Genomic DNA, 25,121 nt, shown 5'->3' with positions numbered 1-25,121 from the left:
AAAAAAAACCCCAAAAAGATTTGAGGTTCCAAATATCCCCTTGTGCATTTCTTTTTCTATAATTACTTCTCATTGAGATATACCATAAGGACTCCTAAAATGGCACATTCAGTAGTGCTTTTCAGGCCTTGTGGTTGCTACCCCTCATTTATCTTCCTCATAAGCAACGTGACCCTTTAAGCTAAATTCTACCTACAACCGAGTATGAGATAGACAAATATACAACTCTTGGGAAGCGTTTGTTCCAAAAGCATGAAAAAGTCTTTAAGATGTGGAATATTTCACTAAGGAAAGGAAAACCTTACATCTAGCAAAAGAGAACCATGTCCCGAAGGAAGGGAGTGGAAAAAGGAGTAAAGCCTTTCTTTTTTTTTTCTTTTTTTTTTTTTTTACTGTGTCACCCCTCAAAACACTTGGAACCAATCGTCACTGCAGGTGTCTTGTAGAACAACAACAACAAAAGAACACTGGACTTGATTCCCACATCTATACCTTACCAACAATGCAACCTGAGCAGGCAACTGCCCCACTCTGAGCTTCCATTTCCTCATTGTTAAACTGGAGATAAAAACGGGAAATACCTCTCAGTGTTGTTCCTGGAATTAAATGAATTAAACCATGTTTTAACAGTGCTTTATGTACTTCTACTCCATTGAGATATTATGACCACTCACCTTGGTTCAGGGCAAAGCCATCGATCTAGTTACCTTTCTTTGTATTTGTTTAGAGTGAAAGGGCAGGGAGGGAGGGGCAGAGGAGAGGAAGAGAGAGAATCTTAAGCAGGCTCCATGACGCGGGGCTCGAGCTCATGACCCTGAGCTCAAGACCTGAGCTGAAATCAAGAGTCAGATGCTTAACTGACTGAGCCACCCAGGCTCCCCTAGTTACCTTTCCTTTAATACTGGCCATTCTCCCTTTGACCACAACCAGACTCCGCTGCAAGGGGCCCCTCCCCCCAGCAAGCTCAGGCTCACTAAAAAGGCAGAGCTATGACTGTTCTAAGAAAACAGTCCCTTTGGCCAATGTAAGCAGCTAACACTCGTGGTGAACTGTGGCAGTTGACTTAATTATGAAAGAATGTCTGGGTGCCAAGATGCCTACATCTAAGCATTCCTGCTGCCTAATTTTAGACAAGTAGAATGATACTAGACAGAAAGAACAGTCGGACCCAGCTACTCTAATGGGAGAGGGAAGAAAAATGGTCCGTTTTGGGACGAGTGAATCGTACCAGTTCAAGGGTCTGGAAACTTGAAATTAAAGTTCTTTGTTTGAACATGGGAGTGACTGAGGAGCCAGCGAAAAGTATAGTTTTGACAATGGTACGTTTCACACAGGAGGAATAGGCCGCCGTATTTCCTGTGGTCATGATGTCCCAAGTTGACTAGCATGTTGCTGACTTCAGATTCCACATTGGAATGGGTCATAACAGAATGGAAATTGAGGCGATGTAGGAACAAATTAGAAAGCCAAATATCTGTTTAGAGATCAGCTGAAGCTCAAGAACTAGGGTCGAGTATTGTGGCAAAAACAAAACAAACTGAGTGATGTCTTTGTGGTCCCATCATTGGTCTGAGTCTCCACTTTGATTGATTTCTCCCTCTTTATTACTTTCCTAAAATAGGGCCCTTCGTAGAATTTATAGCAGAAATAATGAACTCTGTATTTCAATGTATATGGCAATTCTTAGTGGTGAACAAAATGAAAATTTAAAAATTGGGACATGTCAGAGGAAAGTCAGTAAAAAGGCTATTTCTCTGTGGAAGAGTTTTCTTGGATCAAAGTGATCACATAAGGCTTAACATCAAATGGTATGCTTGTTTACTAACATATTCTGAGCTTTTTTTTTTTCCCCCTGAAGATGTAAGAAATGAAAAAAACCAGGCCAAGCTAGCATATGGCGGTAGTTTGTTCAGATGTACAACTGGGTTGGAGCCATCAGTAAACCAGTTATAAATTCTGAACCCCCTGTATTTTCTTGTTTCGAAGTACGTTCTCCTCCATTTAAAGGCGAAAACCAAATCAGAATTGCTCTGAAAGATACCACACCGAGGGTTTTGAGTAGAGAAAACATCACTGGCAACAGTTTGGACTTTGGATTCTACCAAGTCTGTCTGAATTTAAACTCATGAACTCTCATATTTAAGTCCAACATAAATCGTTTAGTTTTCAAGTTCCCTTAAGCTAGGAAAATTAAGACTTCCTGTTCTTCAGGGAGAAAGAGGGCCTAAAAACTTAAGAGGTTAGAAAATGTCTTGAAGCTCTTCATAATTGAGCACAAATGAATCCAAACCATATGGATTGCATTTCCTTTTTTTACTTTGAACACTGAGGGGAAAAACATGTTTGGCAAAATGTTTCCTCTTTTTTTTTTTTTTTCAAACCCAAATATGTTACTTTCACCCCTGAGCCTTCTTCCCAAGCTGCACCATATGCCTGGAATGTTCCCAGGGCTCTTCAGTCTGTAAGTCTGCTGCTCCTGAGAGGCCTACCTTTCTCAAGAAGTCATCCCTGGGTGACTAGAAGGAATATTCCAAATGCCTCCTGAACCTTACGGGGTAACATACAACTTTTGAGACTCCTTGTCCCTCAATCCTCTGCTTATGTGTGCTGCTGCTTGTGTTTGCTAAAAGCTTATTTTGTTCATATGCAATAGCTCAAGTCATTTAGTCTATATTTAAAAACCATTTATTTAGCATCCAATGGGTCCAAAGTTTTATGGATAAATGCCTATATCAGCACAATCTTACATTGTGCTCAATGATGCAACCCATAGAGAAGACTAAACATAGCCCTGGCTAATAATCCTCAAGTAAGACATAACCTAGAAGAGGAATTGGGATGGTCCTGCCTAAGGGGGACGCCCCTCGATGATGGGATTTGAAAGGCTCTAATAAGTCTTCTCCAAAAGTATCAGATTCATTTGTTTGAATTAATAAGACTATTTAAGAAGACAAGTGGCTCTTAAAATATGTAAGTAGAATTTTATTTATCATTTTTAAATTTTTTTAAAGGATTTATGTATTTTAGAGAGGGAGAGCAAGTGTGCTTTGGGGGAGGGGCCGAAGGAGATGGAGAGAGAGTCTCAAGCAGACTCTGCGCTGATCGGGGGAGCCCATGTGGCCCGATCCCATGACCCTGAGATCACGACCTGAGCTGAAACCAAGAGTCCATGCCTAACTGACTGCACCATCCAGAGCCCCATTTAAAAATTGTTTTCAAGTAGGCTCCACGCCCAACGTGGGGCTTGAACTCTTGACCAGAGATCAAGAGTCGCACGCTCCGCCGACTGAGCCAGTCCAGTCGGGTGTCCCCTAGAAGTAAAATTTTCAGTTCTCCAATTTACTGTCTCACTGAATTTTACACACTAAGAGGGATGTGTGTTTCAATAGGAGTGGTAAAAAAATGGGAACAATTTGAAAGGGTGCACACCATAGACTTATTTTATGATATAACAGAGCTACTTGTAATTTGGATGAGTTGAAGTTAGGAGACAGAGGAGGATCTAAGGAGAGAGCACATGCCTGTGTGTGCGGGGTGGGGGAGGGAGAGGGAGGGAGAGAAATCCCACAGACATAACTCAGGTTGGAAAGAAAACTGCCTACGTTACGTATAATATTTGTTTTTTATATTTTATTTCCCTTGTTTCTTTTCCTTAATGAAACTGGAAGCATTTGGGAGGTTAGGGACTTTTGTACCCTCCCCTCGACACCTAACCAAGCCTTAGCCCAGAGGGGACGTTGAATTATTGGTTGATTGATTATAGGGGCTATTCAAAGCTTTGCTGAACATGGAGGATGCCCTCAGGACCGTGTCAGGCATTGCAGAAGCTATGCAACCTAGGAGAGAATACAATGATTATGACAGTTCTCTTTGGAAGAGCAAACCCGGTATGTGGAAATAAACAAAGCCCCGTGAGGATAACCCCATGGATTACAGGATTTCCATGTAGACCCTGGGACCCCAATACCAAGAGAACATGGGATGAAGTCTGGAGGAAGTTTTCAGCAAATGAAATGGTGTAGTATTTTGTATGGTGGAATTCAAATTTAGCAAACTTGTTACCTGAAGTGATACAGGCTGAAAATACTTTTGTGTAGCTTTCCTTATCTGCTCCGTTTCATGTTTCTAAGGGAGGTTTTCCTCTATTGTCCTTCCCATAACTTCGCTAGGACTCTTTTTATGGAAAGGGAGAAATAGACTGATAAACAGTTTCAGTAAGTAGATTTAAAGGGTTGATTTCATACTGACAAAATAAGAGGAAGTTCATCATTTAGGAGATAGCCCTAACCTCTTAAAGCTAAAAACCACTGGGAGCACATTTCCACCGAAACCGTAGTTAGAGATCACTTTCAGTCTTAGTGGCTTATTTTTTAAAAATTCCTATAGGGATTCAGGAGAGTGAGCCTCTAGGGAGGAGGTGGGTCTTTACCAAGCCGCGCAATGAAAAAAGTGAGAGTTTGTGGGGAACACCTTTAAATTACGGATCCAGAAAGAGGAAGCGAAACCACAGTGAATGGAGATTAGAAGGAGCCGCCCAGGGCTCAGCTGACATAGGAGGAGGGTAAGGTTTCTCTTATTTTGACTGATATAAGCGTACACCAGACATTCGGCTGAGCACTTTGTATGTGTGACCTTGTTTAATTAATACACATTTATGCAATAAGTACTCTTATTTCATCCGTTTTACGGATGAGAAAATAGAATTTCACAGATCAAATGGTTTTCCCAAAGTTACCTAGCTAATAATACCTAGCTAATAAGAAGAAATAAGATGTAAAAGCAAAAGCAGACCTGCCTAGCCCCACTTAACCACTTTGGTGTACTGCCTCAAATTGATTTACTTTATCTGGGTCCCAGGGTATTCATACTTGGGAAGGGTAAATGGCCACATCTGGTTATATCTCAGTTCATGGACTGAAGTTATTATAATGAGGCGGGCGGGGGGAGAACAGGAAGTACTGAGATTATTGAGACAGACTCCAGGTCCTGCCTTTAAAACTTGCCTATCTAGGGACACCTGGGTGGCTCAGTATCTGACTTTTGATTTTGGCTCAGGTCATGATTTCAAGGTTGTGAGATAGAGCCCCATGTTGGCTTCTGCGCTGGGTGTGGAGCCTATTTAAGATTCTCTCTCTCCCTCTTCCTTTGCCCCCCCCCAAAAAAAACTTGCCTGTCTAGATGTTTGTTCAGGTACAACAACCATGCTTTAAGAGGAAGATAGGAAGAAGATGGGTCATGTGGAGCATGTTGTTGAAGTGGGCCAGAATGACAAAGGGACCCACTAGCCTATCTTCTGAGGGCCAGATGAGAAATGTGGGATGATTAGCTTCAGAGGATAAGCTTATTCACATGATAGCTGTTTTCAAATATTTGATAGACTGTCATGTGGAAATAGCATTGGACTTATTCTATATAGCTGTAGAGAAGAAATGTGGGAACAATGGGAAAACATGAGAGGGAGATAATTCTGGATCAACGGAAAACAACTTCATAAACATAATACAGTTTCATAACATTATCTTGTGCCTCAGACCCTTTTGAAAATCTGGCAAAGCCTATGAACTCTTCTCAGAATAATGCTTTTAAGTGTGGAAAATAAAATGCATAAGATTACACAGGAAATGGATGAATTATATTGAAATGTAATTATATCGATTGTAATTCTTGGTAGCCTGGGTGGCTCAGTCGGTGAAGCGTCTGCCTTTGGCTCAGGTCATGATCCCAGCGTTCTGGGATCGAGTCCTACATCAGTGGGGAGTCTGCTTTTCCCTCTCTCTGCCCCTCTCCCCTGCTTATGCGCAGTCTCCCTCTCTAATAAATAAAATAAAATCTTTTTAAAAAAAGGAATGTAATTCTTAGAATCTTAAAAAATTGAAGATATCTGCAATGATTTTAAAGTGGTTTGGAATTACCTGAGTTTTTTGGTTATCGATAATCATACTACTAAGATTTGTGGCCTACATTCATAATAGAAGAAAGGGTCAATTTCAAGTAGCGATTAGGGAAAATAAAGACACATATTTTTTTCCCCATCAATGTTCATGGTATCTCTAAGGGATCTGTGGATTCCATGTTATGATCTCCTGAATTAGAGGTGTCCAATAGTGGGATGAAAAGTCATGCAAAATTGTGGTTTTTCTGTCACAGGAATAGTTTTTACATTGTCACGGGATGTTTAAGTAGGATTCCTGCTTTGGTTACATACTGGATGACATAAACTCTTCTAGGGTCCTAATTCTAATATCCTATGCTCAAAACTCTTCATTGACGTTTATTATCTACAACACAGATTTTCAACTTTTTAAGCAGCCAAAGACTTTCTTCAAAATAAAATCTTACATGATCTCTCAATATATCAAACCGAAAAAGTGGGATCAGTTTTCCATGGAAATGGACGGCCTAAATCTCTGCCTGCTTAGCTTCCTTACTTGTCACCTTCCCTTTCCCTGACCTGCACCAATTGAATTTTCAAACGTGAGACCCCTTCTGAAGAGCCCTAGGGCTCTGTCTAACACAGCCATAGATCAAATATCAGCTCCTTAGATACACGTTCAAGGCCATGTAAAATCTTACCTCTCAGCTGCTGCTCAATAGAGCACTCATTGTCTACAGACAACCTACAACATTCCGGACACCACACCTTTGTTGTTCACACTGCTCCCCAGTCTGGAATGCCCAACATGCTCTCCTCCTATTTGCTCTTTCCCTAAACTATACCTTCTTTCAAGTTCAAATTAGGCTCCACTTCCTCCAGGAAGTATTCCCTGATCAGTCACCCTTAGTGTTGATTGTTCCTGCACTCTGAATCAATAATATTGCTCTGGACTTGACACTATGTAAGTGATGTTGCTTCGCTTTTGTTGTTGGGTCCATTCTGTCTCCTCATGGGGGGGGGCTAAAGTATCCTGTACCCCGAAGGTGCTGAATCGGTTCTTGTCTATGGAATTCTTCTGTCATGTTTGTGCCGTTTCCCTAAAGAAATTGTAAACTCTCCGTGGACAAGGGCTTCCTTAGACATTTCATTTGCCATAATCTCTCCAGCACTTAGCATGATCCAGAATCCACAAGAGACCTGAACTGGGCATAGTAAGATTTGGGCAGGAAAACTGTTAGATGAGAGCAATTTAGAAAGGATGGAAAATACAGTTTGATGTAAGAGAGTTGTATCTATTGCTGGGGGAAGAAGACAGATGCCAAGAATACGGTGTGAAGGGATATCCATGAGAGCAAAGGAGCAGGTCAAGACATGAGTAGATGAGGCAAAGAGTAAGACGTCAGTGAACACGAGTGAGTCACAGTGAGAGAGATCAACAGGGATTAACATGGAAACTTGCTTTGAGATAAAAGGTAGGGAAAGAACTTTTCTTTTGCTGACCATTCATCAAAGCTCAGAGCTATGCAGGCCAGGCTCAGAGAAACTCTACTTTTAGGCCTAGATTCTGAATTAAGACTCAGGGTCTTTGACTCGGTCCTCAAAGAAATATTCGAGATTTCCACATTCTTACTTGGAAAAACATGGTCACATGAGGTGTCTCTAAGCCACTAATAACCTAATGTCTGTTTTGTACCACATGTTCAGAAATCCAATTTAATAATACGGAGATTTAGTAGTAAGTACCATTGGCTGAAGGCTTGCTTACGTGCAAGGCATCATGTTATGTGATTTTTTTTAAGAAAAAGTTTTTTTTATTTATTTGAGAGAGAGAGAACATGAGCCAGGCGGGGAGGGGGGAGGGACAGATGGAGAGGGAGAAGAAGACTCCCTGCTGAGTGGAGAGCCCACACGAGGCGCTCAATCCCAGGACTCTGGGATCATGACCTGAGCTGAAGGCAGACGCTTAACCGACTGAGCCACCCAGGCGCCCCATGATAAGTGATTTAGATGAGGGAGGGGAGTCTGGAAATTCAGGAAGTGTATAGGGTAGGATAAAATAGGATTATAGGACAAAATGCTCCCAAGAAGTCAAGAAGGGTAAGAACTCATAATAAATAACAATAGGCCATCTTGCCAAAGTGCTTACCCTGTGAGAGGCACTGTTTCATGCATTGGACATTACTTCATTTAATCATCATAACAGCACTTTGAACTAAGTATCATTTCCCTCTAGAGAGGACAAAACTGAGATTCAGAGACATTAATTGACTGATTCAGGTTGCATAGCTGGTATGAATGGCAGAGTGGCAGAGTCAGAATTTGAACCTGGGCTCCAGCTCAGGCTCTTTCCCACGGCTGAACCCCATTGCTATACTGTCAAACATCATCCCTAGTTGCTTCACCAGGAAGAACATGCCAAGAACGCATCCCGTGAAATTGCCAATTGTATATAGAATCGTATATAGAGGCCGGGGAGTTTGAGTGTCACAGAAAGTCAGAAAATCCCTAAAACCTCACGGGAACCAGACATTTCAGCCTCTTTTCCTATCATATTTCAATACCCCTCCCAATATCCCTGGAGACACTGTAAAGGAATCGCTAATACATGGCCAATAGGATTTTAATATCTTTCTTTTCATCTCATGTAGCTGTTGAGAATAAGGAACTCACTAGAGAGTGCAGCAGAGATCTGGGAAGGAAGAGAAAGTGTCATTTACAAGATAGGATACATTTGAAGCTGAAAGAATCGGAGGGTGACCAGCTCTTTATTTGTTGGGGCTGGGAGATGTTCCAGTGAAAAGGTTTGTGAATTACACAGGGTCACAAAGCAGGAGTCAAGAGGGGAGGAAATTCTGCAATTTTTGTTTCTGAACGTTATGTTCAAATAGCAGCCCTCTCTCTCCTCATTAGGTCAGAGATATTAGTGGGGTTCACCTCGAGCTCTGAGTCGGTAAATTCAGCCTCATTTACCTCTCTCCTTGAGGTATGAACTCCTCCACAGCCATGAACTAAGGGATTCTTGGCACTTCAGGAACCTCTTTAAAGGGTTCATACAAATTCGGCTGGTCTCAAGGCCTGTTATGGAGCACAGATTTGGTGAGGTGGCTCCAGACTCCATATCCTCCTGATTGTCTCCTACCTGTCCCTGCCCTCAGATTATCTTCTTCATGGATTATGCACAGGCGTAACCCCTTCTAGGTCTGTGATCTTGCCTGGAAATGCTTGAATTTCCCTCTGCAAATCTTTATTACCCTACCCTGCTCTTTTCTTGTTTTTCTCCTGCTTCTTTAGTATCCTTTGCTCCTTCTCTGACACAGATTTCACCCCATTTCTCAAGTACCTGGATGGTATACTACTTCCTCTTTGGCACCAAGGTAAAAGCTGACGTTTGTTTACAAATAAAGCTATCACCGGGCGCCTGGGTGGCTCCGTTGGCTAAGCGACTGCCTTCGGCTCAGGTCATGATCCTGGAGTCCCGGGCTCCAGTCCCGCATCGGGCTCGAGTCCCGCATCGGGCTCGAGTCCCGCACCGGGCTCCAGTCCCGCATCGGGCTTCCCGCTCAGCGAGAAGTCTGCTTTTCCCTCTGACCCTCCCCCCATGCTCTCTCTCTCTCATTCTCTCTCTAATAAATAAATAAAATCTTAAAACAAACAAACAAATAAAGCTATCACTTTTCAGCTTCAAAATGTGCTCAAGCTGCTCCAGGGAAGAGAGAGGAGAGTACATACTTCTCAAATTTAGAATGCTTTTTCTTTCTTAAGTCAACTTTATTGAGGTAAAATTGACATCAAATAAAATGCACCCATTTTAAGCGTACAGTTCAATGCTTTTGGCAAATATGTACACTTGAGTAACATTACTCTTATTGAGATATGAAATGGAACAGCATCCCAGAAAGTTCCCTCCTCTCCTTTTGAAGTCAAAAGCTTCATTGAAACCCCTACCTCCTGGCAGCCACTAATCTGTCTTTATCATTATAAAATAGTTAACCCTTTTCTAGAACCTCATACATAGGAAATCATACAATATTGTTTTATTTAATCTGGAGTCTGGAAATTCCTCCGTGCTATGGCATATATCAGTAACTTGTTTTTAATTTCTGTTCACTTTTATTTATTGTTCATTTTGTATTGCTTTCTAATTTATATTTCCTTATAGAATATATCCCAATATATTTATTCTCTGTTGATCAACATTTGGGTGTCTCCAGGTTTTAGATATTATAAATAAAACTGTTATGAACAAATGAAAATCTTCTTGTGGTCACACACAAAACACCTAGATATGGAATTGCTGGGATTACAGGGCCGATGTATATTTAATTCAATAAGATACTGCAAAAACTTTTTTCGAAGAGGTTGTGTCATTTTACATGTCTACCTACAATGTATGAGTACAATTCCACAGTCTCACCAACATTTAATATTAATTTGATTAATTTATTTTTTGTTAGAGAACGTGTGTGTGAGCGGGTGCAGGGGAGGGCAGAGGGAGAGGGAGAGAGAGAGTCTTAAGCAGGCTCCATGCCCAGTGTGAAGCCTGATGTGGGGTTTGATCTCACCACCCAGTGATCATGATGTGCCAGAATCAAGAGTTGGATGCTCAATCGACTGAGCCACCCAGGTGCCCCCTTAATATTAATTTTAATTTTAGCTATTCTAGTGGGCTAGAATGTTTGTTATTTAGTGGCCATTCTGGTGGGTTATTCTGATGGGGGCTTTAATTTACATTTTCTTGAAGACTAAAGATGTGGAGCATCTTTTCATGAGTTCATTGGTCTTCCATATATTTTCTTTTGCAAAGCGTTCAAAGTCTTTTGCATGCCCTCCTTTTATTAGGTTGTTGTCTTCTTAATCTCGAGTTAGAAGAGTCCTTTGTATATTCTGCATGACTGAATACATATAGTGAATATTTTTTCTAATCTAGGACTTGAAGTTTTATTTTCTTTGTTGCTGTATTTTTAAAAGCAGAAGTTCTTCATTTCCATGAAGTCCAACTTAACATTGTTTCTATTATGATGAGTGTATTTTTGTCTTAAGAGATCAAGGTCACAAAGATTTTCTTTTATATATTCTTCTAGAAATTTTATAACTTTAGCTTTTATGTTCAGGCATCTGATCCATTTCAAGTTAATTTGTGTATATGGTGTGAGGTAAAGATTTATTTTTTTCCCCATTTGGATATCTAGGTGATCCAGTTCCATTTGTTGAAAAGACTATCATGTCCACATTGAACTACTTTGAAACCTTTGTGAAGACTCAATTGAGCATGCACGAATAAATCTATTTTTGGACTCTATTCCATTGATATTGCTTGGATATCTTTTCACCAGTACCACGCCATCCTGATTACTGTAGCTTTTATAGTAACACTTGATATGAAGTTGTATAAGCCTTTCAACTTTGCTTTACCTTTTGAAGATTGCTTTGGCTATTTTAGATTCTTTGTATTTTCATATTGTTAACATAAGCTTGTCCATAACACAAAGAATTTTGCTGAGCTTTTGACTAAAATTGCATTGAATCTATAGGTCAATTTGGGGAGAATTGACACCTTTACAAATCTAAGTCTTCTAATCATGAGCATGGCATATCTCTTCATTTATTTAAATTTTCTTTACTTTCAAAAGTGTTTTATAATTTTCAGCGTAGATCGAGTACATATTTTGGAAAATTGATCGTGATGTGTTTTATGCAGATTAAGTGGAGTTACGTAAAAATTTATTTTTATAATTGTTTATTCTTAGTATATAGAAATACATTTAGTTTTACTATAAATTGACCTTATATCATGTTGCCATTCTCTTGTGTGCAATATATCATTATTCTCCAGCTGCTTTTAAGAATTTCTATCTTTGATTTTTAGCTATTTGACTATGATGTGCTTGAGTGTGGTTTTCATTATAATTAGCCTGCTGGGTTTTGCTGAGCTCCTGGAAGTGTTGTTTTTCACCAAATTTAATAAAGTATGAACATTAATTCTTCAAAAAAATCTTTCTGCCTCATTCTCTCTCTCCTTGTCTCTGGAGATCAAATTACATGTGTGTTTGAGAGAATTGTATTATCTCACAAGTTACTGAGGCATTTAAATGTTGAAATTTTCAATATTTTTCTCTCTGTGTTTCAGATTGGAAAATTTCTATGAATTTGTCTTCAGACTCCCCGGATCCCTTTTGCTACTGACACCAGTTTTTTTTTTTTAAAGCTCTTCTAATGAAGTGTTTCATTTCAGATCCTTTACTTAAAATTTCTAGAACCTTAATTTGGTTCTTCTACATTGTCTTCATTTCTCTGATAAGACTTATTCTGTTCCCTTATTCAACTTGTTCTCTTATTCAAAGCATATCTTCCTTTTCTCTTTAAATATATTGTTAATAGCAGCTTTAACATTCTTATCTGTTAATTCCAAAATCTGGACTAATTTGGGATCTCTTCATATTGATTGCTTTTTTTCTCAACTTAGAGTCATATTTCCTTCTTTGCCTGTTGAAAAAATATCTGGATGTCCTACTAAACATTTTGGATGATACATTGTAAGGAATCTATTATGTATGTTGCTTTTTTTTTTTTTTTTTTTTTTACTTTACTGGCGGTTTTCCTTGCTTTTGTGGAAGTTTGGTTATAGGCTTTTTTAGGGTAGGTCTAGAGTAGCTCTTATCCTATAGCATGGTCCTTTTGCTAATACACGGCTTTTCTGTTGTGTTAGCTGAATGTTGGGGATTTTATTGAGGACTCTCCACTCTGGTTGTGGGAGAATTCCAATGTTTCTGGGCATTGTGCAGCCTCTAGGATCTCTGTTCCCCTTTTGACCCTGTAACAGCCTCTTACTGCTAGGTCTTGCACAGTTTTGCCCGGCGCAGGTATAGCCCAACGCTTAGTCAATGACCTCTGAGAGACCCCAACAGTGTCACCCTGTGAGCCTTACCGTACAGCTCCCTCCTCTCTGGTATCCTTCCCTAAGCCCCAATATTTATTCCCTCAGCTCAGCAGGACAGTTATTGTCTGCTTGATGTTTATATCTCCGTGTCTTGTTCTGGAAATTGTCCCAAGGCAGAGAACTGACATGAATTTGGGACTCACCTTGTATGTTTTCCTTTCCTCAGTGATTAAAGTCTTGCACTGCCAGTGTCCAAAACCTTAAAACAGTTGCTTTATATTATACCCAGTTTTATAGCTTTTTAAATTATTTTTTTAAAAACTTTTAAAAGATTTATTCATTTATTTTGGGGGAGAGAGAGAGCAAGACAGCACACAAGTGGGAGGGGCAGAGGGAAAAGGAGAGAGAATCTCAAGCAGACTCCCACACTGAGCATGGAGCCTGATGTGGGTCTCGATCTCAAGACCCTGGGATCATAACCAGAGCCGACACCAGAGTCAGATGCTTAACTGACTGCGCCACCCAGGAGCCCCTATAGTTTTTTTTTTTTTTTTTTAAATAGCAGGAAGGCATGTTTGGTACTAGTCATTCCATCATAAACAGAAGCAAAAGTCTCCCTGCTTTCTTAACCTTCAGCAAATTTGATTTCCAAGTGTTATTATTATTATTGTTGATTCTTTTTAAAAAATTAGGAGATGCTCAATGAGTGAGCCAAGATCCAAAGCCAGGTAATTTAGCTCTAAATCCCATATGCTTTCCATTACACTGTGTTGCCTCTGCATTTAAGGAGCTTTCTAGATGTAGTGATTGGATAGAGGCTGAAGAGGTACCATTACAACCAAATTTCTTCCCCCATTGGCTAGCACAGAGATCTGAAGACTTCACTATCTTAATGTCCTTTTAAAAATTTAGACACCCATAAATGTAGTTACAATGATTGAATAGCAATCGGCCATTTTATAAAACACTACAAGGGACCTCAGCAATTATCCAAAACAACTCTTTCATTTTAAGGAGAGTCAGGCAGAAAATAAAGTAAATTATCTGCTTAAGGTCAAACAGTAAACAGAAGAACCAAGACTTGAACCAAGTTCCTCCCTGTCTATTCTTATCCGGAGACTCAGTAGCCCCTATGACTGCTGAGAGAAAGATCTTGGAGAATGGAGTTTGGAACAGTTGCCTAAGAAAAGGCACAGCATTTCCCAGTTGTTGTTTCCTATCTTTGAAAAGGCAATGATGATCAGTAAGGTGTAGTTATCCCCTTGGCTGATCATCCTCTAAGAAGTTTCTGTTTTTATTTCAGAGAAGAATAGCTGGGCCTCACCACGAAACTTTGTTGCAGCTACAAGGATATGAGATGTGAGCCATACATCCTTCTAGGAAGTAATTACTTCTCAACACAGTGGTGATATAGGAGTGTGATCAGGTGTTGAAATTTACATGCACTCAAGGGATTTTTGGGTGGAACAAAGCCACCCTGTTTCCTACATTTCAGTCATGATAACCACATCTGGTCTTGTTTCAAAGCCTTTCTGAGAATCTGGTAAAAGTACTCTTTGAATCAGCCATAAGAAAGATGAGGTTGACTTCACTGGATATTTCTTCCACTTAGGCTTCAGCCATTCGGATATCAGAGTCAGGCAGGTAAATACATCATGGCCCCTGTTGGTTCTAATTTCAGTCATTTCCCATTGTTTTATAAGCCCGTGTCCTAAACCCTGCTGTAATCTCTTCATCGCCTAGAATTTTCTCACTTTTTCCTATCTACTAATCAGGCAAAGGAAAGCTACATTTTCATCTACCTGGGTTCAACACTGGGAACCTGCCAAAATTACCTCAGTCCTTCTCACTTTTGGGTGTGGTTGACTGTCACAAAGTGGACATCCAGACAAATCCCCTGCCTCAAACAACAAACCAGAAGACGGGGCGCTGAATCTCCTTCCCCTTTAGAGTTTCCCCTGCCGGCAGTTAAGAAGACCGAAGACATGGGATTTTTATCAACCAGGCAAGCTCTACCTAGTATGTCTCACTTTCCAAGACCACATTCATACAAATAATGGAATGAGAGGCTTATTTCTCTCTCACATGTTTGCTATGCCTTGGCTAGCGTATGAAACCCTGTAACATCAGTACGGAAGTATTGTCTCCAACCTTTTAGTCAGAAATGAGTATGAGGAGGCTCACTTAAGTCACTGTACTCCTCAAACTTCAAATAGACAAGAAGAATAAATGTGAAGTTGCTAGAGTCCTATAGATTGAATCATGAACTCTGATAACAAAAACAATAATAACAATGATAGCTTACATTGATTATGTACCATACATAGTTCTAGGTACTTTACATGTGTTCATTATTTTAATCCTTGCATCAACCCTACGAGGTAGGTACTTTTCTTCCATTTACAGATGAAGAAATTCAGAGTGGTTAAGTAATTGGCACAAGGTCACAGGACCGGTTTAGTGGCTCAACCCAGATTTGCACCTAGGCAGCCTGCCTTGAGAACTGGACTCCTAACTATTAGGCAGGAGTAACAAGCATTATCTTTGGATATCTGCCTATATTCAAACTATGGCTTGCCTTCTAAGTCACTATGCTTGCAAGGATTTTTTTAATAACACGAACAATTTTAAAAGGTATTAAGGAATTGTCACGTTCTTTATTTTAAACTAGGGATGGTTTCTTGCTTTTAGTTTAATTGCTTAACTAGCAAGCCGATGTGGAAAGATTGGGTGGCTGGTGGCCTGGGTTCTGGCCCGGGGTTCTGCTCTGAGCTACCCTTGTACCTCATCATTCTGGAAAGTCAGTTTCCTCACTTGGAACTTCAACAAATCTTTTTTTTTTTTTAAGATTTTATTTATCTGACAGAGAGAGACACAGCGAGAGAGGGAACACAAGCAGGGGGAGTGGGAGAGGGAGAAGCAGGCTTCCCGCGGAGCAGGGAGCCCGATGCGGGGCTCGATCCCAGGACCCTGGGATCATGACCTGAGCCGAAGGCAGACGCTTAACGACTGAGTCACCCGGGCGCCCCAACTTCAACATATCTTGAGCACTTCCTCTGTACCAGGCACTGCATTTGGTGCTAGAGAAACAGTGATTAACAAGTGGATACCTAATTATGACAACTGAGAATGTTGAGCGAGGAAATCTTCAAAGTCCCTTTGGGAAAAAAGTGTAATGAAAGCCAGCAGTATTCTAGATGCCTTCCCCAACAGAAGGGTGCTGGTGAAACAGTCACTTGACTCACTAGAAAAAATGTATAAGGCCTGGACTGAAAACTGACTCAGAGCTGAACTGCTTTGTGACCACACATCTTCGTACGTCATCGCCCAGTTGCTAATGCAAATTATCTCCTGGGCAAGACTGCTGGAATGTATCCTCCCTACTCAGTGCGGGCCCTGGAACCAAAAAGCCATCATGATTTTTATGCTCTCCTCCTTTCTACTCTCTGGCTTGGCAAACAGTTCCCTTTACTCACAAGGATTTATAGCTTTAAAATATAGGGACAATCAGACATGGAAAGAAGTGTTTAGGAGCCAAAAAATTGAGGTATGTGGGCAAACAGAAGTCATGTTGCTGAAAACCTGCATCTATTGATTTTCAACAGAAGATCCAAAGGTAGGACACTTAACTGATTCCATCTTCATTCCAGCCAAACCACCCAGGAGAGATCGGGCATAGGTAACCCAGACCCCTTTCTTCCTCTTTTCCTTGGGAGTGACCCTGTCCATGGGGGTCCCATATTTTCCTCTGCTCCTCGAAGCCATAAATTTTAGGGTAGGCCCCTCTTATGGGGACACTGTATCTGTGTCCTATAGTTAGATCTATCTGACTGGATATAGAGTCCGTGTTTGGAAGTGGTCAGAGATGGGTCAAGGGTCAGACCATGGATAACAATCTTCTTCCATAGGTTACGTACTTGAGAGCAAGAGCCATTGACTCAAAGCTCTCACGTTTTATTTGGTGTTGTCACCAATCTGCACAAAAGAAGAATCAGAATGCCATTTTGCTATTTCACATCTATATGCTCATTCATATAACCATACCTCATCCCATCATATCCCCTCATTTTAACCGATGGGGAAACTGGCACCTGGTAATGCAAAGTGATGTGCCCGAATCACACTGCCTGTTAGAAGCAGAGTGGATACTGCTGTTTCTCCAAAGAGAGGAGTCTAATTCTGGGAGAAGTATCAATCCCACGTTTAGGTTTAATAAAACTAATTTCTATGAATATTTATTCAGACTTTGCTTTTTTTTTGGTGTGCCGAGAATGCATCTACTGTAGGAGTCACACATGATAGCATCACACTTTTGTGGGGAGAAATAACAGAGGGTTGATGGCTTCTAAAATTGGGTGTGGTCACTGAAAGAGAGCAACTACTTCAGAGAAAAAAGATGCTCTAAATATTCTGTGCAGGGACGCCTGGGTGGCTCAGTTGTTAAGCGTCTGCCTTCAGCTCAGGTCATGATCCCAGCGTCCTGGGATGCAGCCCCCAGCTCTCTGCTCAGTGGGGAGCCTGCTTCTCCCTCTCCCTCTGCCTGCCGCTCCCCCTGCTTGTGCACACACATACTCTCTCTCTCTCTGACAAATAAATAAATAAAATCTTAAAAAAATAAAAAAAAATTTCTATGCAGAATGAGATCTAAGGTTCTCCCCCTCCTAGCCTCTGATTCCTGCTAATTTGCCGAGTGTCCCAGCTGCAAGCCTGTGCCATGTTCGCTCACACTGTAACCACCAGAAGGTTCTTTTAAGGCGTTGACTTCTCTCCATAGCGCTGAGTCATGAACAGTATCACATGCCGGCCAGTTGGAGCGAATAAAACAAAAGTATTTTGCTACAGGTAAAGTAAGGGCCCTTGAGGTGTCAGCTATATGAAGGTGGATGAGATACATTAGGGAGTGTAACCAACCCTGAGGCATCCTTGAAGAAAAATACTTCAGGTAATGTGAATGACCCAATTCCCAGCTGCTTGCCGCCAATGTCTTTCTCTGCTTCGCTGACTGAGGCGTTCCATCTTCACCCTTGTTCTGCCTTTTTATTTACCCTCCATTTGCAACTTGGCCTAGAACTCTAGTCCTCTCTTAGCCATGCTAGACAGAGTAAGTTAGAATGGCTGAACGCCCTCAGGCTCCTGAGTAGCAATATTCTCCGGATCCATAGGACTCTTCCAGCTGCTTGGCCAACAAGTGTTAAGCCATTCTATATGCTATTTTTGTCCCATTCTCTGTTCCATTTCTTTTATCACTGGGTTCCAGTGATCTCTTTATAAACTTTGTTGAGCGGTCCCACCTAAATCTAAGCACCCAACTCTCTTCCTGCCACACTACTTTACACATTCACAAATGCAACCAGTGGATTCCTCCGAGGCTTTCCCCCAGAAGATCCAGCAAGGACATAGATAAGGAGTTTCTTTTTCATACTTTAAGGAAACCAGTATCGAGGAGGTGCGGACTGCAGCTTGCTAGTAATACAGATTGAACTGTGCTGGTTTTTGTTTGCCCAGGTTTCTCTGGGAACTTTTTGATGAGCTGGCACCCTCCTGAACTTGGCCTTAAGATTTGAATTAACCTTATTCACAGACCCTGAAGACAAGACAGAGCAATATAAAATATCAGCCGAAGGCAATTTCCTCCAATGGCTCTGTTTGGTTCCATTCAATTTACTTACTCTGGAGTCAGGCAGCACTAACTGGCGAGCACTAGTGTGCGTAGGACATGATCATAGCTTCTTCCTCTTCTTATCCTAATAGGGTAAACGGCCGTTTACTAGCTTTGCTTTTGGCTTTAGTGGAAGCAGATCTTGATTGGGAGCAATCGAGAAGGCAGACAACTGAGAGAGCACCTGTGTGCTTAGCACAACAGCCCTAAAATTCAGATGGTAGATGCAGATCTGAACATCACTAGATAGCTAGATTAAAAAATTTTAAAAGGTTAGCCAAGTCTCCGAATAGTCCATGTGTCTCTCTTTGCAATACTCAGACTGGAACAGTATTTTACATCAAACCTGGTTGCTCCTCAATAAAGCCCAAAGAGGTTACCTGGGTCAATCGTCATATCGAATATCACAGAACCAGGAGAATCGCTCATGTAGATATTTTGTGTTATGGATATAGAACACGCAAAGTCCTTTTTGTAACAGGAAACTGGATGACCACTAGCCTTATTCATTTATTTAAGAGCTGGCATTTATTTTCTGCTCTGTTTGGCAGAAATTTGTGCGATTTTAAAAAGCATAAAAATTGAAAGCTATGGTATTCTAAAACTCAATAAATAACCATCCTTAATATTCTGGCATACTTCTTTCTTTGTCTATGTATCTTATTATGTCTAAATGAGAACATACTGGGAGTATAATTTTATATAGAGCTTTTATTAGAATTGTAACATAGTAATAATTTCCCTGATATATATTCCTTTTACTATCTTAATGCTCTCACAACAGCTCATTTCTCTGTTCTCCCAACATTTTGCTTTTATAATATACTAATCATTTTGTGATTAGTATTATTGTGCAGACAAGTTTTCCTGTATTTTGGATTTTTTTTTTCTCCTAGGATAGGTTCCTAAAAATAACACCACTGAGGAAAGACTTCGACTCGATGACATGACTGGTGCATGGATTTTTTTTAGTCTGTTCTTATGGGATTCGAACACACTCAATTAAATTATCTGGTCTCCAACCAGATGTTGGGCACTGCTCTGTCAGATCCTTAGTAAGCTTTTGTATTTCTCTTAAACTCGCCCTGAAACACCAGTTTTTGAATCTTAGTGACAAGGTCATTAATTTAGTAATCAAGGGTATAAGAAGTACATGTCATTGATAGCAGCTTTTATTGAGTACGTACTAGGCATCAAGCATTGTGCTGAAATTCTTATATGAATGATTCAATTTAGTATTTTTCAAGATTTCATGATCATCAGAAGCACTTGGACTTATAGCACAAATAAGAGAGTCTCAGATCTAGGGAGTCTTTAATGTCTCTGGGCTGAGTTACCTCTATGAGAGGGACAAAAAGTACAGGCCTGGCCCAACTTACAGGGTTGCTGGGTAGTCCTAAGGAAATAAAGTCGATTAAACGTTATGAAAGTTATAAAACTCTATGTAAAACAAGTTTTCAGTATTTTTTATTGATTTATTGTATTTATTGGTAAAAATATTTGCCTACACCTTTCTCAGCATTGAAAACTTTGGTAGCCTAAATACACCGATGTAATTAAAGCTGGCCCCGAGAAGGTTGGAATTTCATATTTCTTTATTTTTGAAACATTGTTAAATCCTGTAAGGAAGATTAAAAAAACGAGGTTAATGCTTATGTGAAGAGTTTGGGATATTACTCTATTGTACTGGAAATTCTATATAGGAGTTGGTTGAGAGTGTTTAAAGTTTATTGTGGCGTTTGGGATATCCCCTTTATTTACCATTCAAATAACCGTAAGTAAGAAAGGAAACAGCTTTTGTTACACCTGGGGGAAAATATTTGAACACACCTTATTACAGGCATACCACCAATGAAGTCAACTATTAATAATTCTATTGAAATAGGTTCAATGGCAGTTAACTATTGAAATTTCCTGAGGAACCGGAGTACAATAAAAGGAAAGTGAAGGTCAGGTAGACATTTGGGAAGAAGAGACTGAAAGCAGTCTGTTTCACTGGCCCCTCTAATGTCTTTGAAAGCTAGGCCATAAGTTGCAGCTTTAAAAGCTGGCCTGATTAATCTTGGGTTGTCATAATCTCCTCTTTCCTTTAGCCAGCCACAGGCTTCCTAATTCCTGTAATACTCTGTCGCCTTTTCTCTTCTAATTTTTTTTTTTGTCATTAACCCTTTGTGCCACTAAAGCATCTCTCTGGATAATAACTGTGTTTGGATATCAGCCTAGGTGTAATTTCTGCTCAAGCATCCCCTAACGCTGGGTCCACGGAGGAAGTTCCTCTCCTCCCTTGTCTGGCTCATTTTATGCTAACCTAACACAAGGGGCTTGTCGATGAGATTTCTGGGTTGTAAAAACCCCCTTTTTCAGTTTTCAGCGTGGGATTTTTGAATGTAATACACCACTAAGTCTAGTGGGAAGATTAAAAAAAAAAAAAAAAACCCAGAGAAAGTTTGGCAAGGATTTTGATTTTGAAGAAGAAATGTGAAAGGGTATAAGGTATGAACCTCACTGTTGTCTCAGAGGTCTTTTGAATGGTGGGCCTTGGGCCATTTTGTAAGAATGTGTTCCATGGGGTTCTCAGAGATTAAGACCAAGTCACAAGACAACGTAACTGCTGATGACACATGTTTCCAGAGCCAAACTGGCCAATACATTATAAAAATGTTGAACCAGTTCACGTCAAAGCAAGCAGTTTGAATATTCAGCCATGTTAAAGTCCTGGGGCTCTCTGCACCTTAAAGATAGAAGATTGTATCTTTAGATGAATGCTGGAGTCAGTTAATCCCAAGTATAAATAGCTCAGATCTGAGAGGGGAGAACCAAGAAGAAATACATCAATGTGGTTAACAGCCAGTCACACGGAAAGACAAACCAACCTAAAGGGTGTTATAATTGTTTGCACTGGCCAAAAGACAGAATTTGCAAACGAGCTGAAATGACATTAAAAATAAATATCATAGGATAATCCTTGTCTTTCCCATCATAGTTTTATTAGCCCCTCTCTTTTGCAGGGCCATCAAGGTGATGTAGTCTTGTTTCCAAAATAATAGAGCACTTTGCAGTCACAAGAGGTTGCTTTGGTTTTCTTCTAAAAAACATATAAAATACTCCCAAAGTTTTAGACTTTTCTTAGAATTCATGCTATTCTTTATTTTATATTTTTTAAAGATTTTATTTATTCATTTATTTTAGAGAGAGAGAGAGAGAGGGAGAGCATGCATAAGTGGGGGGTGGGGGAGGCAAACTCCCATGACCCTGAGATCATGACCTGAGCTGAAATCAAGACTCAGACAGTTGGCTGACTGAGCCACCCAGGCGCCCCCATGCTATTCTTCAATGAAAATTTTAAAGTTTATTTTTTATTTATTTATTTGAGAGAGAGAATGCGAGAGAGAGAGCGCACATGAGAGGAGAGAGGGTTAGAGGGAGAAGCAGACTCCCTGCTGAGCAGGGAGCCCGATGCGGGACTCGATCCTGGAACTCCAGGATCATGACCTGAGCCGAAGGCAGTCGCTTAACCAACTGAGCCACCCAGGCACCCCTTCAATGAAAATTTTAAACTATCCATGTATATTGGGGCACCTGGGTGGCTCAGTCGTTAAGCATCTGCCGTAGGCTCAGGTCATGATCCCAGGGTCCTGGGATCGAGCCCCACATCGGGCTCCCTGCTCAGCGGGGAGCCTGCCTCTCCCTCTGTCTGCCGCTCCCCCTGCTTGTGTTCCTGCTCTCACTATCTCTCTCTCTCTGTGAAAATAAATAAATAAAATCTTAAAATAAACTATCCGTGTATATTTATACAGAATATCTTTTGGGTTTTTGCTTAGATTGTCCCTTCTGCTTGGAATCCCATCATCTTCTCTTGCCTTCCCAGGAAACTTCCATTTACTCTTCGAGACTCAACTGTGCTTCAGGAAGTCTTCTTCAGAGAGATAATTGCTTCCTCTACTATATTCCCATAGTATTTCATTCATACCACTTATCATAACACTACAATTATTTGCCTCATCCCTGCCTCCTTCACTAGCCCGTGAGGCTCTGGAGGAAAGGGACTACATTCTAGTTTTCTCTGACCATTTAGAAAAGAGTAAACACTTGTCAATTTTTTTTTAAATAAATGGATTATGATTGTTGCTGGCACCTGCGTTTACTGAGTTTCATGGGACCACTGAAGGCAGGGTGGTCTGGTGCTAGGGAAGGGTAATACAGTGGTTCCCTAGGTAGAGTTTATAGTTATTTTCATCAGAACAAGAAGCTAGAATGGTAATTTTCAAGCCTGGCTGCTGATGAGAGTCACACGGGGAGTTTTTACAACTCTCAGTTCCTGGCCTCATCTTAGACCCCCTTAACATCAGAGTACTGGGGCAGGGGGAGGGCCCAGGTGTTGATAGTATTTAAGCCTTTCTTTATGATTCTAATGTGCAGCCAGGGTTGAGTACCATTGAGCCTGAAGTTGAGGAATCCAGTATGGTCAGATAGCGTCCATGCTGAAATGGAAGTAGGAGTGGAGATGAGGTCTAACTACAAAGTCAAGAACTAGACTTCAGGAGTGAAATCACGGTTGATATAAATCCACGAAGCAGGGAGAAGCCCAGATCAGAAGAGAGACTAAAAAGGCGGATGAAGGCTAAGTTCCATGATAAAAGCCAGGTAAGCGTCAGAAATTAGACATGCAGAGATCAGAGATGGTCAGAAAGCAAGGTTTCCAATTGTAACAAGCAGGTGCCAGAGATCATAAATTCATTTTGAGCCATGGTTTGGGTCCATCTAGATTGACAGATTTACAGGGTCTCACCTCTGCAGTCAAGGGGCCCCAAAACAAATTGGGTTTACTATCAAACCATAGGCTTTATAGGTGCATACAGTCTGTCTTTCCCATACTATTTTCCTCACCAGCATTGGAAAGTTTTGAGAAGAAACTCAGGAAAATCCAATTTCCAACAAAATTTCTTCCTTGCCCATTCTTGTCTTCCTCTCCTCCCCTCCCCTCCCCTTCTCCCTCCTTCCCCCTCTTTCCCTCCTCCTCCTCCGTCTTCTTCTTGCTATTATTATTAATATTTGGTGCAGCAATCATGTCGGGCCAAAGTTAAGTGAAAGAACTCCTGGATACAAAGATGCAATGACTGTAATACATTAAAAAAATAAGCGGATTGACAAGTGCAGTTGAATAACAAGATAGTTTTCCACAGTTTTCTAGTTTTCATCTAGACAGTTGAAAAACAAGTTAAACAAGATAATTTGCTATGTGTGCCAAATTACTTTGTTATATACATTTCTTTTGAAAGACTTTATTATCTAATTTCGCGTGTATTTGTGTGAGATATTTACTTATGGCTAAGCACACTTATTTCAAAGTGCCTCTCTCTACATATACCTCGCAACAAGAATTATTATGACACGTAGTGAGCCAAATGTCCCTCTTAGAGGCAAGCCTCTTTAGGGCTGCATTCAAAAATACAAGATTCCTGATGTAAGGCTGTCTCCTTTGATAGCCAACTACTTATTTGCCATGTTTTCTTAGTTTGTTTTTTTTTTTTGACACTGGTTGAAACACAATGTTTTATTACTTTTATGTACAGAAAATTCAACAGCGTCCACTCAGCCCAGTTTGGTGGCCCGTTCTTCAGCCTTTGCCTTTTCCACCTTGGCGATGCGAGCCACAGACTTCGGGCCCAGGACGTTGCCTCCCCAGTGGTGGCGGATCTCGTCGTATCTGTCATTGTGGTTGGTCCTCATGGCCTCCACCAGCTTTGCCAGGGCTCCTTTGTCTTCCGAGTTGACCTGTGTGAAGGCGACAGTGGTGCAGGTCTTCCTGTGGACCAGATACCCCAGCCTGGCCTTCCCCTTGATAAGTAGGCAGTAGGGAACCCCCATCTTATGACACAGGACAGGCAGGAAAACCACCAGCTCAATGGGATCCACATCATGTGCAATCACTACCAGCTGAGCCTTCTTGTTTTCCACCAAGGTGGTGCCAGTGTTAACCCCAGCTCGAAGGACAGGTGGCCTCTTAGTGGGGACATCCCCTTTGCCCGCAGCTTTCTTCTCGGCCCGGGCCAACAATCTCTGCTTCTTCCCCTGCTTTGTCTCTGGTCTGTACTTGTGGGCCAGCTTAAGCAGTTGAGCAGCTGTCTGGCGGTCCAAGGCCTGGGTGAACTGGTTAATTGCAGGAGGCACTTTTAGACGTTTATAGAGAATAGCCCTTTGCCATTACAGCCGGATGTAGTGGGGCCATTGGACAAAGCGGTTGAGGTCCCTTTTGGGCTGGATGTCCTGTCTGATGCCAAAATTCTTGGGCCTCTTCTCGAACAGGAGATTGACCGCCTTCTTGGCCTCTTGCTTCTTCACGACAGCAGGGGCCGGGGCCACCTTCTTCCCCTTCGCCTTCTTCCCTTTCGGCATCTTGGGTTGCTGGAGGAGAGAGAAAACCTTAGTTTTTTTTTTTTTTTTTAAAGATTTGATTTATTTGAGAGAGAGAGTGAGCAAGAGAAAGCATGAGTCGGTGGGGAGGGGCAGAGGGAGAAGGTGAAGCAGGCCCCCTATCCCAGGACCCCAGGATCAAGACCCGAGCCAAAATCAAGAGTCAGATGCTTACCTGACTGAGCTACCCAGGCGCCCCTCCAGAAAGTGTTCTTAAAAAGAAGGCGTCTGCCTTCTATCATTTTCCCCCCTATTGGCTGGAATGTGGACCTAATGGTTAGAACTATAGTTCTTGG

At 41.1% G+C, this 25,121-nt stretch overlaps 1 pseudogene; it reads right to left on the bottom strand.

The window, feature by feature from the left end:
- Nucleotides 1-23,950: 23,950 nt before the first annotated feature.
- Nucleotides 23,951-24,827, bottom strand: LOC112809435 (large ribosomal subunit protein eL8 pseudogene; annotated as a pseudogene).
- Between the last annotated feature and the right edge of the window lie 294 nt (nucleotides 24,828-25,121).

This window comes from Callorhinus ursinus, unplaced genomic scaffold (genome assembly GCF_003265705.2).
Source record: "Callorhinus ursinus isolate GAN/ISIS: 27379988/994484 unplaced genomic scaffold, GSC_fseal_2.0 scaffold33, whole genome shotgun sequence".
Lineage (NCBI taxonomy): Eukaryota > Metazoa > Chordata > Mammalia > Carnivora > Otariidae > Callorhinus > Callorhinus ursinus.
Note: the sequence above shows the minus strand (reverse complement) of the source record. Positions and strands in the feature narration are given on the sequence as shown.